General features: G+C 34.6%; 1 long non-coding RNA gene across 1 annotated transcript in view; it reads right to left on the reverse strand.

The window, feature by feature from the left end:
* Positions 1-512: 512 nt before the first annotated feature.
* The window catches only part of LOC123946897, an 86,493-nt gene continuing 74,998 nt past the window's right edge, over positions 513-12,007 (reverse strand). The window contains exons 2-3 of the long non-coding RNA XR_006819673.1: positions 7,215-7,320; positions 513-548 (exon numbers count right to left, since the gene is read on the reverse strand). This is a non-coding gene — a long non-coding RNA (uncharacterized LOC123946897). The remainder of the gene's footprint in view (positions 549-7,214; positions 7,321-12,007) is intronic.

A 12,007-nucleotide genomic window follows, 5' to 3' on the forward strand; every position in this document is an offset into this window, starting at 1 on the left:
TCTTCTAAGCATGCCAGAAATAGTGGCCAATTTTATGTGTTGTCTTAGCTAGGCCACAGTAATGAGGGTTTTTTTTTTGTTTTTGTTTTTTTTGTTTTTTTTTTTTTTGTCAAAAATCAGTCTAGATGTGCTAGGAAGGTATTTCTTCAAGTGACTAATATTTAAATCAGTAGAATTTGACCAAGGCAGTTTACACTCCATACTGTGGGTGGGCCTCATTTAATCAGTTGAAGGTCTTAAGAGAAAAGATTGAGGTCATCTGAGGAAAGAGAACTCTGCCTACAGACTGCCTTTGGATTGGAGACTGCAACATCAATTCTTTTCTCAGTCTCTAGCTTGCTTGCTGTTCTGTGTGTAGATTTTGGATTTGCCAACCCCCACAATCACATGAGCCTAGTCCTTAAAATAAGTCTTTCTCTCCATCTCTCTGTCTATATACACACGCATCTAATTGATTCTATTTCTCTGCAAGACATAGATAAATACACCAGGCAAAAGAGGAACCCTCTCACCTCTCCCATGTTCGTCCATCAGCATGTCTGAATCACCTGTAAAGGCAAACAGGTTGACCATCTTGAGAAATGCTGGACTGTGGTATAGATTTACAAGCTGAATAGAATTCCTGTAGCTATTGACTTGTAGTACTAGGCTTTCCCTTAACACTGGCGGGGGAATAATATACCTCTGTACACTTGTTTTTCAGTTGCCTAGTAGAAGTGAAAGCAACTTATTATTAGCACTGAAAATTGAATTGTAACATAAACCTGCTGGCTTTCTGCATAAAAAAAATAATAATGATCCTATTCCAAAACCAGTACAAAGTATTTTGATATGTTTCTCTAGTAGTGGGAATGTCTTGAGATATGATGATGTCCACATTTTTTAGTTCCCATTTTTTAAAAAGATTTTATTTTTGTGACAGAGAGAGAGAGCAAGCAAGCTCACACTTGTGCACACACAGGAGCGGGGCAGCAGGGCAGAGGGAGAAGCAGGCTCCCCCCTGAGTAGAAAGCCCAATGCAGAACTCGATCCTGGACCCTGAGATCATGACCTGAGCCAAAGACAGACACTTAACCAACTGAGCCACCCAGGTGCCCATGCATTCCCATTTTTGACCTACAGTAGATAATAAGATATTTACAAATTCAACCCACGTCACCTCAATTCAAAACCATTTGGCGAGGGCTCACTATGTTCAGTGGTAAAGATAAAAAGATAAGCAATAACTTTGTCTTGAAAAAGGTCACTACTCTAGTTTGTTTTGTGAGATTAAGAGTCATTTATGGTTTGTCTCCCTCCCAATCATCTCACAAAACAAACTGGGGGTTGCTGGGGGGAGGTGGGATTGGGAGAGGGGGAGGGGGCTATGGACATTGGGGAGGGTAAGTGCTATTGTGAGTGCTGTGAAGTGTGTAAACCTGGTGATTCACAGACCTGTACCCCTGGGGATAAAAATACATTAAATGTTTATTAAAAAAAAAAAATTTGGAAGGGGAGGCGAACCATAAGAGACTATGGACTCTGAAAAACAACCTGAGGGTTTTGAAGAGTCAGGGGTGGGAGGTTGGGGGAACAGGTGGTGGGTAATGGGGAGGGCACATTTTGCATGGAGCACTGGGTGTTGTGCAAAAAGAATGAATACTGTTACGCTGAAAAAATAAAATGGGAAAAAAAAAGTCACTACTCAGTGGGAAGACAACATGTAAACAGATTTTTGTTTTTGTTTTTTTAAAGAATGAAAATGTCCAATTAAGGCAATTGGTTAAAGGCCTTTTTATTCTACCTTTCCACTTCAAACCCATCAAAAATAGAAAATAAATAAAAAGAAAAATCTTCATTAAGACAAAGAAATTGCCTAAACTCCTAATTTTACATTATGACACACACCTGGCCTAAGAGAAGAAAACATATTATTTTAAAAATATTGAGCCAAAAACAAATCTCATTCCCCAGATTGTCACATTCTAAAGGACACATACTATAATGTATATTTTTATTAAAATGCCCTGTTAGACTGACTGAAACACATATGTTAAAGGAAAAACCATGGTGTACATGTCAGTTCTCTTGTCCATGACCTAGGTTCTCTGCCAAGGAGATAACTCAATAGGAAGGAGAATTGAAGAACTTTAAAAAAGATTATTAAGGCCAGGTTACTATACTTGGCAATCTAAGACATTGTTCCTCGAGCAAAGGAAATAACTTGATGAGAGCAATGTTTGTAATAAATTTCAAAACCATCCTTTGGCAGGTCCCATCACAATTCAAAGCCCAATAATATTCAGAAAAGATATTATCAAGGGATTACACCTGAAAAAGTGTAAAGAGAAAGGAAAAAAAAATAGACTGGAAACAAGAAAGAAAAAGGAGCCATGAACAAAAGCATCTAAAAAACACTGGAATAGTTAAATCACATAGTTCTACATAGTAGAATTATAGAGAATAATTTATCATTTCTAAAATAAAGAAATTTTAAAAGTTCAAAATAATCATACACGTATACAAAAAGTGATCACAAGACCATGGAAAGAAATAAAAAGCATTTTCGTAAGACCTGAAAATTAAAGACAAAAACATTCTAGAAGTAACCCCCCAAATGGGATAAATGCAACTGAAAAAGTCAGAAATATGGAGAATAAGTTACAGAAAATATCACCCAAAGAAATGAAAAACTTTATATGGGGAATTTCAGAAAAAACATTTGCAGAAATCTAACATACGCAAGATGGTTGTTTCTGAAGAAGAGAAAAGAAATGATTTGGGAGTCATAAGGACTGTTCACATAGATTTCTGATTCTCCGCTATTCTAGGCATATGGCATGATTGTGATTCCTCATTCCTTTGATAGGCATGTGGCTAGACTGGACCAAAGAAATGTGAACAATAAAGGCTTTAAGAGTTAGAGTGTAACTTTCTACATTTCCTTTTCTCCCCATTTGGTTCAACAATAGAGGCATGTATCAAAAATGAGGCTTCAATAATGCCTGGTATCACTTAAGTATGATATCTTTTTTTTTTTTTAAAGATTTTATTTATTTATTTGACAGAGAGAGACACAGGGAGAGGGGGAACACAGATAGGTAGAGTGGGGGAGGGAGAAGCAGGCTTCCCACTGAGCAGGCAGCCTGATGCTGGGCTCAATCCCAGGGTCCTAGAGCTGAAGGCAGACATTTAATGACTGAGTTACCCGGGGTGCCCCAAGTATGATATCTTAAAAAAAAAAAAAAGTCTCAATTCTTAGAAAGTAGAAAAGTGGTTGCCAGGAAGGAGGGGATGGGGGAAATAAAGAGAAGTTGATGAAAGGGTACAAAGTTTCAACCATAAGATGCATAAGGTCTGAAGATCTAAGGAATAACGAGGTGATTATAGTTGGTAATGCTGTACTATATGATTGAAATTTGCTAAGAGAGTAGAACTTAAATGATGAATAGAACTCATTGAAAAAAAAAATTATGTGATGTGATGTTAACTAGATGGTGGGAACCATTCCACAATGTATATGTGTTACCACGACGCACACTTTAAATACATCTTACAATTTTATATGTCAATTATACCTCAATAAACCTGAAAAAATAAAAATGAAAAAGGAGCCTTCATTACCTTGGCTTCTTAAGTAACAATAATCATCAGAGTCCTGATGATTGTACTTGTTGTACTTGTTGTACAACAACAACAGTAGTATTAGCAAGAAATAAACTTTGATGTGTCAAACCACTAAGATTTTAATTCTGCAGTATAACTTATACAAACTGGTATGGAAAAATCTTTCAAGAAAAACAGGATATTTGAAAAGCCTTAGAACAGTTTTAAGCTTTAGTTAAGTTCAGAAGTATAAATGATACCAACTTATAAAAAATAACATCTGAAAGTTTAATTATCTACATTTTCTCTATACCTGTTTTTGTTAACCTCACTAATGCATTTAATATGTTTATTCTTTCAATGTGTGCCATCTTAAATCAGAAGTAATCGAAGACTTAAAACTTAAACTTCAGACTTAAAATTTAAAAAACTTAAAACTTAAACTTAAGACTTAAAACTTAAAATCAAAGACAAATTCTTTGTCTGAAATTCACAAAACTAAGTATAAAGACATATGCATGACTTTCAAGTGATGAACTGGAAAGAAGTTATTTGCTTCCCTCACTAGTGAACAACTTGAAGTAAGACTGTTTTTTCTTCTTCTTCCTCTCTTTGTTTCGCTTTCTTCCTTTCTTCTTTTTTTTTTCTTTCTATCAATATGTTCCCTGGCACTGTATAGATGTTAAATAAAGTTTTCTTGAACAGAATTAGATTATTACTTCTTTCAATATTGGCACGTAGATCATTCAGACTGATTTGTTTGACTAAGAATTATGATTAGAACCATTTGGAATCTACATACCTATGCATGATTAAAAAGATTTCTAGAGTTTCCTTACTTTTCATAGCATGGCTTTTATTTAAGTCAACCTAGCTGAATGTACTGTAAGTTAAATTTGGGATTGAACAATTGTAAAGGAGATGATTGATAGAAGCCATTACATAAGTATGTCAAAGTAATCCTTCATAAACTGGTTTAGAAATGACATAACAGCATTTTACAATTAAAATGAAGTTCAAATTGAGACATCTGAAAATGTAACTGACAGGGTTTTACTCTTTCTGTCTTTGAAAGCAAAGTGATCAGTCATGTTCTGGAAAATGAATTACATGCATGAGACTTACCTTTAAATATTTAAAATATCTCCATTTAAATCTCTTTTTAAAAATATCATAATTCTTCTCCGTTACACACCCAACTCTATCTAGATAATATATGTGGTCCTAAGAAACCTCCAAAGATCTTTCACCTTTATCTTTAATATAGAAGAGAGGTGGTTAGAGGAACTGTTTTGGGTAACCATGTAAGTACAATAAATTCTGATTCTCTTTGGGATTACACTTTAGTTTTGGTTCTTGACCTTGTAACACTGTCCTTGATCTCCCTTGGGGCTCATCACTATTATCCACTTCATTTGCTCTTTTTTTCTCCTCTTGTCCTTTAATTACAGATAATTTATTGAATTCAATTCTGAGCTCTACTGTTTTGATAATTTCTTCAACTTCAATGACTTAAAATATCATCCCCACACTGAAGATTTCCAATGTAATCTTATAAGCCCTAACGAATTTCCTGAACTCCCTATCTTCATTTTCAATTTCCTGCCAGACATGCCTCCTGGAATTCTTTGCAAACTCAGCATATCTAAAAACTGATCTGAGAATCTCCCCTGGGCATTTCTTATCAGATTGTAGACCAATGGTTCTCAATTCAGGTTTTGGAGAGGGAACTTGGGGTTGTTATGAGGTTAAGACTGAATCAGAATCATGTATGTTTTCAAAGCAAGCTCTCTCTATATAAAACGTGTCAGATTAATCTCACAAAACAAACTGGGGGTTGCTGCGGGGAGGTGGGATTGGGGGAGGGGGAGCGGGCTATGGACATTGGGGAGGGGAAGCGAACCATAAGAGACTATGGACTCTGAAAAACAACCTGAGGGTTTTGAAGGGTCAGGGGTGGGAGGTTGGGGCAACCTGAGGGTTTTGAAGGGTCAGGGGTGGGAGGTTGGGGGAACAGGTGGTGGGTAATGGAGAGGGCACGTTTTGCATGGAGCACTGGGTGTTGTGCAAAAAGAATGAATACTGTTACGCTGAAAAAAATAAATAAAATGAGAAAACAAAAAAAAAAAAAAAAAAAAAAAAAAACGTGTCAGAATTTCCTGGGATAAGGAACTGAGGAAGTGGACATAAAGTGAGGAAAGCTTACGGGTGATTTTGCCCAAACATAATCCCTCTACCTCAAATTGACAAAGGCTGTATTAGTCTCATGGACATCCAAACTCCTTCTTTGTCCCTGCGACCACCATACGTGACCAAAGGTGAGGGATTTCTTATTTACACCAGAAGAAGAGAAAGAACAGGGGCTGGCAAATTCTGTGAAATGGTTCTAATTCTGAAATATCTCCAACATCTGTTTCATGTTCTTTACTCCCATCTCCTTACAACTGGCTTTCTTCAGGATTACCAGGATTACCCTGCCTTCTGCAATAACCTAATAAATGACTTCTCTACTTTAGTCTTTTTTCTAATCTCATCCAGTCTACATACTGCTACCAGCTGTATAAACATACGTTATGTCTGTGTGTGTGTATATATGTAATTGAAATATTATTATATTATATTAGATACATACATATTTATGCTATTATATATTACACAATATTTACACTATATATTATACTATATATTGCAATATGTATATGTAATATATATTATTTGTATATATTGTAACATACATGTATGTATGTGTGTAATATCTAATATACATAATTTAAATGCAGTAATATTAATATTTGGTATACACTTGGATGAATTTTAAAACTTCATAGAGTCACATAATCACTGTAGCCATCAAAGTGCATTTCCATTGCCTGAAAAAGTCTCTCATGCCGCTTTGCAGTATATTTCATCTCCCAACCTCCAGTCCCTATACATCACTGATCTAATGTAGTTTTATTTTTTTCTAATTTCATATAACTAGAGACATACATCATATAGTTCTTATGTCTGTCTTCTTTTATTGAGTATAATGCTTTTGAGATTCAACCACGTTATTGCATGCATCAGTAAATTGTTTCTACTTATTGCTTAATAGTTATTTCAAAGTATTCTTATATCACAATTTGTTTATTCATTCAACTAGTTGTTGGACATTTACATTGTTTCCAATTTTTAGTTAATATGAATCCAAGTATTAATGTGGGATTATGCTTTCATTCTCTTAAATAAATATTTAGGAGTAAGACTGTTTCTCCAAAGTGACCAAATCATTTTACCTTTCCACCAACAATGAATGAGCATTCCAGTTGCTCCATACTTTTGCCAACATTTGGTACTGTGAGCTTTATTTATTTAGCCATTCTAAGTTGAGGTGCAGTGGCATTTCACTGGGGTTTTAATTTCCATTTTCCTGATGACTAATGACACAGAATATTTTATTCTGTGCTTATTTGAAATTTAAGTGTCTTTCTTTTCTGAAATGTTTGTTGAAATCATTCCATTTTTCAAAATTTTATCTTCTAATTACTAAGTTGTAATAGTTCCTTTTATAACATGGATACAAATGTATTTCAGATATATCTGAATATTCAGATACATTTGAATATATTTTCTCCTACCTTCTGACTTACCTTTTCATTTTTTAAACAGTACCTTCTGAAAAGCTAAAGTTTTAATTTTGATAAAGTCCAATATAACCACGTTTTTCTTCTATGGTTCATTCATTTTGTGGCACATCTAAAAAAATAAATAAATAAACTTTGCTTAACCCAACGTCACAAGGATTTTCTCCCAGAATTTTTATGGTTTTAATTCCTACCTTTAATTCTTGTAATTCTTTTGGGATAATTTTTGTCTATCAAGTAAGATAAGAGCTAAAGCTCCTGTTATTTGCATAGATCTTTCCAATTATTCCAGCACTATTTGTTAAAAAGACTATTCTCTGACTAACTGAATTACTCAGGCTCCTTCACTGAAATTGTTGCTGTCCATTCTATTTCACTGATCTATATGTTGATCCTAAGGCCAGTATGACATTGTCTTGCCTATCAAAGTTTTATGATAAGCCATAAAATCAGGTATTGTAAGTCTTTTTACTTTTTTCTTTTCATTAAAAAACTTATTTTCATCAAGAATCATCTTGGCTATTCTAGATATTATTTCTTTTCTTTTTTTTTTTTAAGATTTATTTATTTATTTGACAGACAGAGATCACAAGTAGGCAGAGAGGCAGGCAGAGAGAGAGGAAGGGAAGCAGACTCCCCGCCGAGCAGAAAGCTTGACGTGGGGCTTGATTCCAGGAGCCTGGGATCATGACCTGAGCCGAAGGCAGAGGCTTTAACTCACTGGGGCACCCAGGCGCCCCTCTAGATAGTATTTCTATATGAATTTAAGAATAACCTTATCAAATTCTATTTTTAAAACCCACATTGGTTTTTGATTGCAGTTACGATTCTATAGACCATAATGGGGAAAATTTGAAGTCTTCATAATATTAGTCCTTCCAAAAACCTGAATATCTCTCATTTATTTAGATGTTCTTTAATGTTTTCTAGTTTATAGGATCTGAACATATTTTGTTACGTGTTCCTAAGTATTCATGTTAAACTATTTTAACTAGTATTATTTTTTATTTTTAAATTTTTAAAGATTTGCTTATTTTGGGGGTGGGGTAGTGCCTGGGTGGCTCAGTCAGTTAAGCATCTGCCTTTGGCTCAGGTCATGATCCCAGGGTCCTGGGATCGAGGCCCATGTCAGGCTCTCTCCTCCACAGGGAATCTGCTTCTCCCTCTGACCCTCCTCCCACTCATTCTCTAATCTCTCTCTGAAACTCACTCTCTCAAATAGATAAAATCTTTAGAGAAAAAGAGAGAGTGTGAGTGGTGGAGGGGCAGAGGGAGAGAGAGAATCCTCAAGCAAACTCCTCACCAAGCACCGAACCCAATGCAGGTCTCAGTCCCAGGACCTGGAGTCATGACTTGAGCCAAAATCAAGAGTTGGATGCTCAACCAACTAAATAACCCAGGTACCCCAAGGTATTGTTTTTTAAATGTCATTTTCTAGTTATGCCTTGTTTATATAAATAGAAATATAATTCATTTTGTATATTGACTTTTAATGTACAATCTTGTTAAATTCATTTAAAGATTTTGTTGCTTTTTTGTAGAATCCTTAGGATTTTCTGTGCTTTCAACAAATACAGTTTTATTCCTCTATTTCTATTTATATGTTTTTATTTGTTTTATTTTTGTTTTGCCTTATTCCCCTGGCGGGATCTTCTAGTACAACGTACAAAAGAAGTGGAAAGAGAGGACATATTTAGCTCTTTCCAAATCTAGAAGGAAACTATTCAATGCTTCAATATTAAATATCATGCTTGCTAGTTGTAGGTTTCCCATAGACGTCCTTTGTCACATTGAGGAATTTCTATTCTATTCCTAGTTTACTGAGGGTTTTCAATCATGAAATGATGTTAGGTTTTGTCAAATGCTTTTTCTGTATCTATGCGGATGAGTGTATCATTTTTCTTCATAGTCTGTTAGCAGGTGGACTCCACTGAATAGTTTTCAAACGTTTGAACTAACATTACATTCCTCAGATAAATCCCATTCGGTCATGTTGTACTTTTTCTTTTTATACGGTAGATTGTTTTATTTTTGCTAAATGTTAAGAGTTATATATAGTTCAACTCATTCGATCTACTTCTCAATTGCTTGTATTGTTTCTGAAAATGCTGTATTTTATTTTTGTTTCTCTATATGTAACTTTCTTTTCTAACTACTTTTTTGGGGGGTGGGGGATCTTCTTTTTTTCCAAAGATATGCTATTTACATTATATTTTTCCATTTTATTTTATTTTATTTCTTTTCAGTGTTCTAGCTTTCATTGCTTTTGCACCACACCCAGTACTCCATGCAATAAGTGTCTTCCATAATACCCACTACCAGGCTCACCCAACCCCCCACGTCCCTCCCCTCCAAAACCCTCAGTTTGTTTCTCAGAGGCCACAGTCTCTCATGGTTGTCTCCCCCTCCAATTTCCCCCAACTCACTTCTCCATTCCATCTCCCAATGTCCTCCATGTTGTTCCTTATGCTCCGCAAGTAAGTGAAACCATATGATAATTGACTTTCTCTGCTTGACTTATTTCACTCAGCATAAACTCTTCCAGTCCTGCCCATGTTGATATAAAAGTTGGGTATTCATCCTTTCTGTTGGCTACTTTTAATATTTCGTCATTGGTATTATTATGCACTTTGATGTAGTTTTCTTCATGTTTCTTTTGTTTGTGATTTATTGAATTTTCTTGAACTGTGGGTTAATAGTTTTCATCCAATTTGGAAAATCCGGGCCATTATTTTTTCAAATATTTTTCTCTCCTTCCTTCTTTCTTCTATCCTTCAGGGAGTCCAAATACATGTAGATTAGGTTGCCTGAAGTTGTCCCATGATTCCCTGATGTTCTGTTCATATTTTATATATTAAAACATATTAATTGTCTTTTAACCCTGTCACAATGACAAATACTACACTGTTCATTTTGGAGGAAAAAAAGATTGAAGAGATTGATTTTCTTATAGTTTGTTACTCAGCAAATAGTTTTAATCATCTACATGCTGGACACTGGGGATATAGAAGTAAATAGGACATACTGCCTGATTTTTTAAAACTTTTTATTATAAAGAATTCAAAATATATACAAAATCAGGCAAGAGTATAATACTTCCTCATATTCATCACTTTGCCTTAATGATTATTAACTCATGGCCAGTATTCTTTCATCTGTGTCTTCACACAGATGAAACTTAGCTGTGTGAAGTTAAGGGATAACTTCCCTTATCCATTATATATTATTGTTACATTTTATTTTGAAATTATAAATTTGAAGGAAGTTACAGAGATAGTACAGAGAATCCATATGCCCTTCATGCAGTTTTCCATAATGGATACCTCTCATATAACCACAGTACAATATTAAAATCATTGACATTGATACAATGTGTGTATGGAGTTTTATTTGTTTGTTGTAGTCACATACTAGATTCATTTAACCACCATTTCAGTCAAAATACAAAACTGTTTCATCGCACAAAGATCTTACTGTGTGACTCCTTTGTTGTCACCCTCATGGCCTTTCTCCCCACCATCCTAACGCCTGGAAATCACTGGTTTAAATATCATCTCTATATTTTGTCATTTCAATAATGTCATATGAGTAGAATCATAAAGTATGTTATTTCTGAAATTAGATTTTATCGTTTAGTGTAATGTCCTTAAGATCCTCCAAAGTGTTGCATGTATCAAGAACTTGTTCCTTGTAATAAACAGTATTCCATGATATGAATACTACAGTTTATTTAGTCATTTGTTAATTATAGGATATTTTTACTATTTCCAGTTTTTGGCTATTATAAATAAAGTTACTATTAATAATTGTGTACATGTTTTTGTGTGAACATAAGTTTTATTCTCTAGGATAAAATGCTTAGCAGTGGATTGCTGAGCCATGTCATTAGCTTATATTTATTCATTTGTTAATTATTTTTAAAAAGATTTATTTATTTTAGAGAGAGAGAGCACGAACAGGAGGGGCAGAAGGAGAGGGAGAGAGAAACTCAAGCAGACTCCATGCTGAGGGCAGAGCCCAACATGGAGCTTAGTCTTATGAACCTGAGATCATGACCTGAGTCAAAACCAAGAGTCAGACGCTCAACAGACTGTGCCACCCAGGAACCCCATATTTAGTTTTTTTTAAAACAAAAACTAATTTAAATAGACTAATTTTCAAGTGACTATGCCATTTTGTTTTACCATCATCAATGCATGAGAGATTCAGCTTCTCTTTGCCCTCACCAGAATTTGGTATTGTCCCTATTTTTAATTTTAGTTAGTGATCTAACTAAATCTAGTGATGTTGAAAAATTCTTGTGTGCTTACTCGCCAACTATATATCCCTTCTGGCAAAAGTCTCTACATATTTTTTGCCCATTTTCTAATTGGACTGCTTGATTTTTAATTACAGAGTTTTAGAGTTCTTCATACACCCTAGATACGAGTCCTTTGTCAGATATGCTGTTTGCAAATATATCCTCCCAATCTGTAGTTTATTTTCTCATCTTATTCATATGGTCTTTATAGCATAAAAATCTAATTTTTGACAAAGTTCTACTTGTTTATTTTTTCTCTTTTATATATATCATGTTTTTGGTCACATGTAACAACACTTTACCAAGCCATAGGTCCTACAGATTTTCTGCTATGTTTTCTATTTTTTAAAAGTCTTACAGTTTTACATTTTGTGAACTAATGACTTATTTTGAGTTCATTTTTTACATACAGTGTAAGGTTTAGTTTAAAGCTCCCTTTTGCCTGTGGATATCCAATTGCTCCTATACCATTTGTTGAAAAAGCTATCCTTCCTTCATT

Source organism: Meles meles, chromosome 7, assembly GCF_922984935.1.
Source record: "Meles meles chromosome 7, mMelMel3.1 paternal haplotype, whole genome shotgun sequence".
Lineage (NCBI taxonomy): Eukaryota > Metazoa > Chordata > Mammalia > Carnivora > Mustelidae > Meles > Meles meles.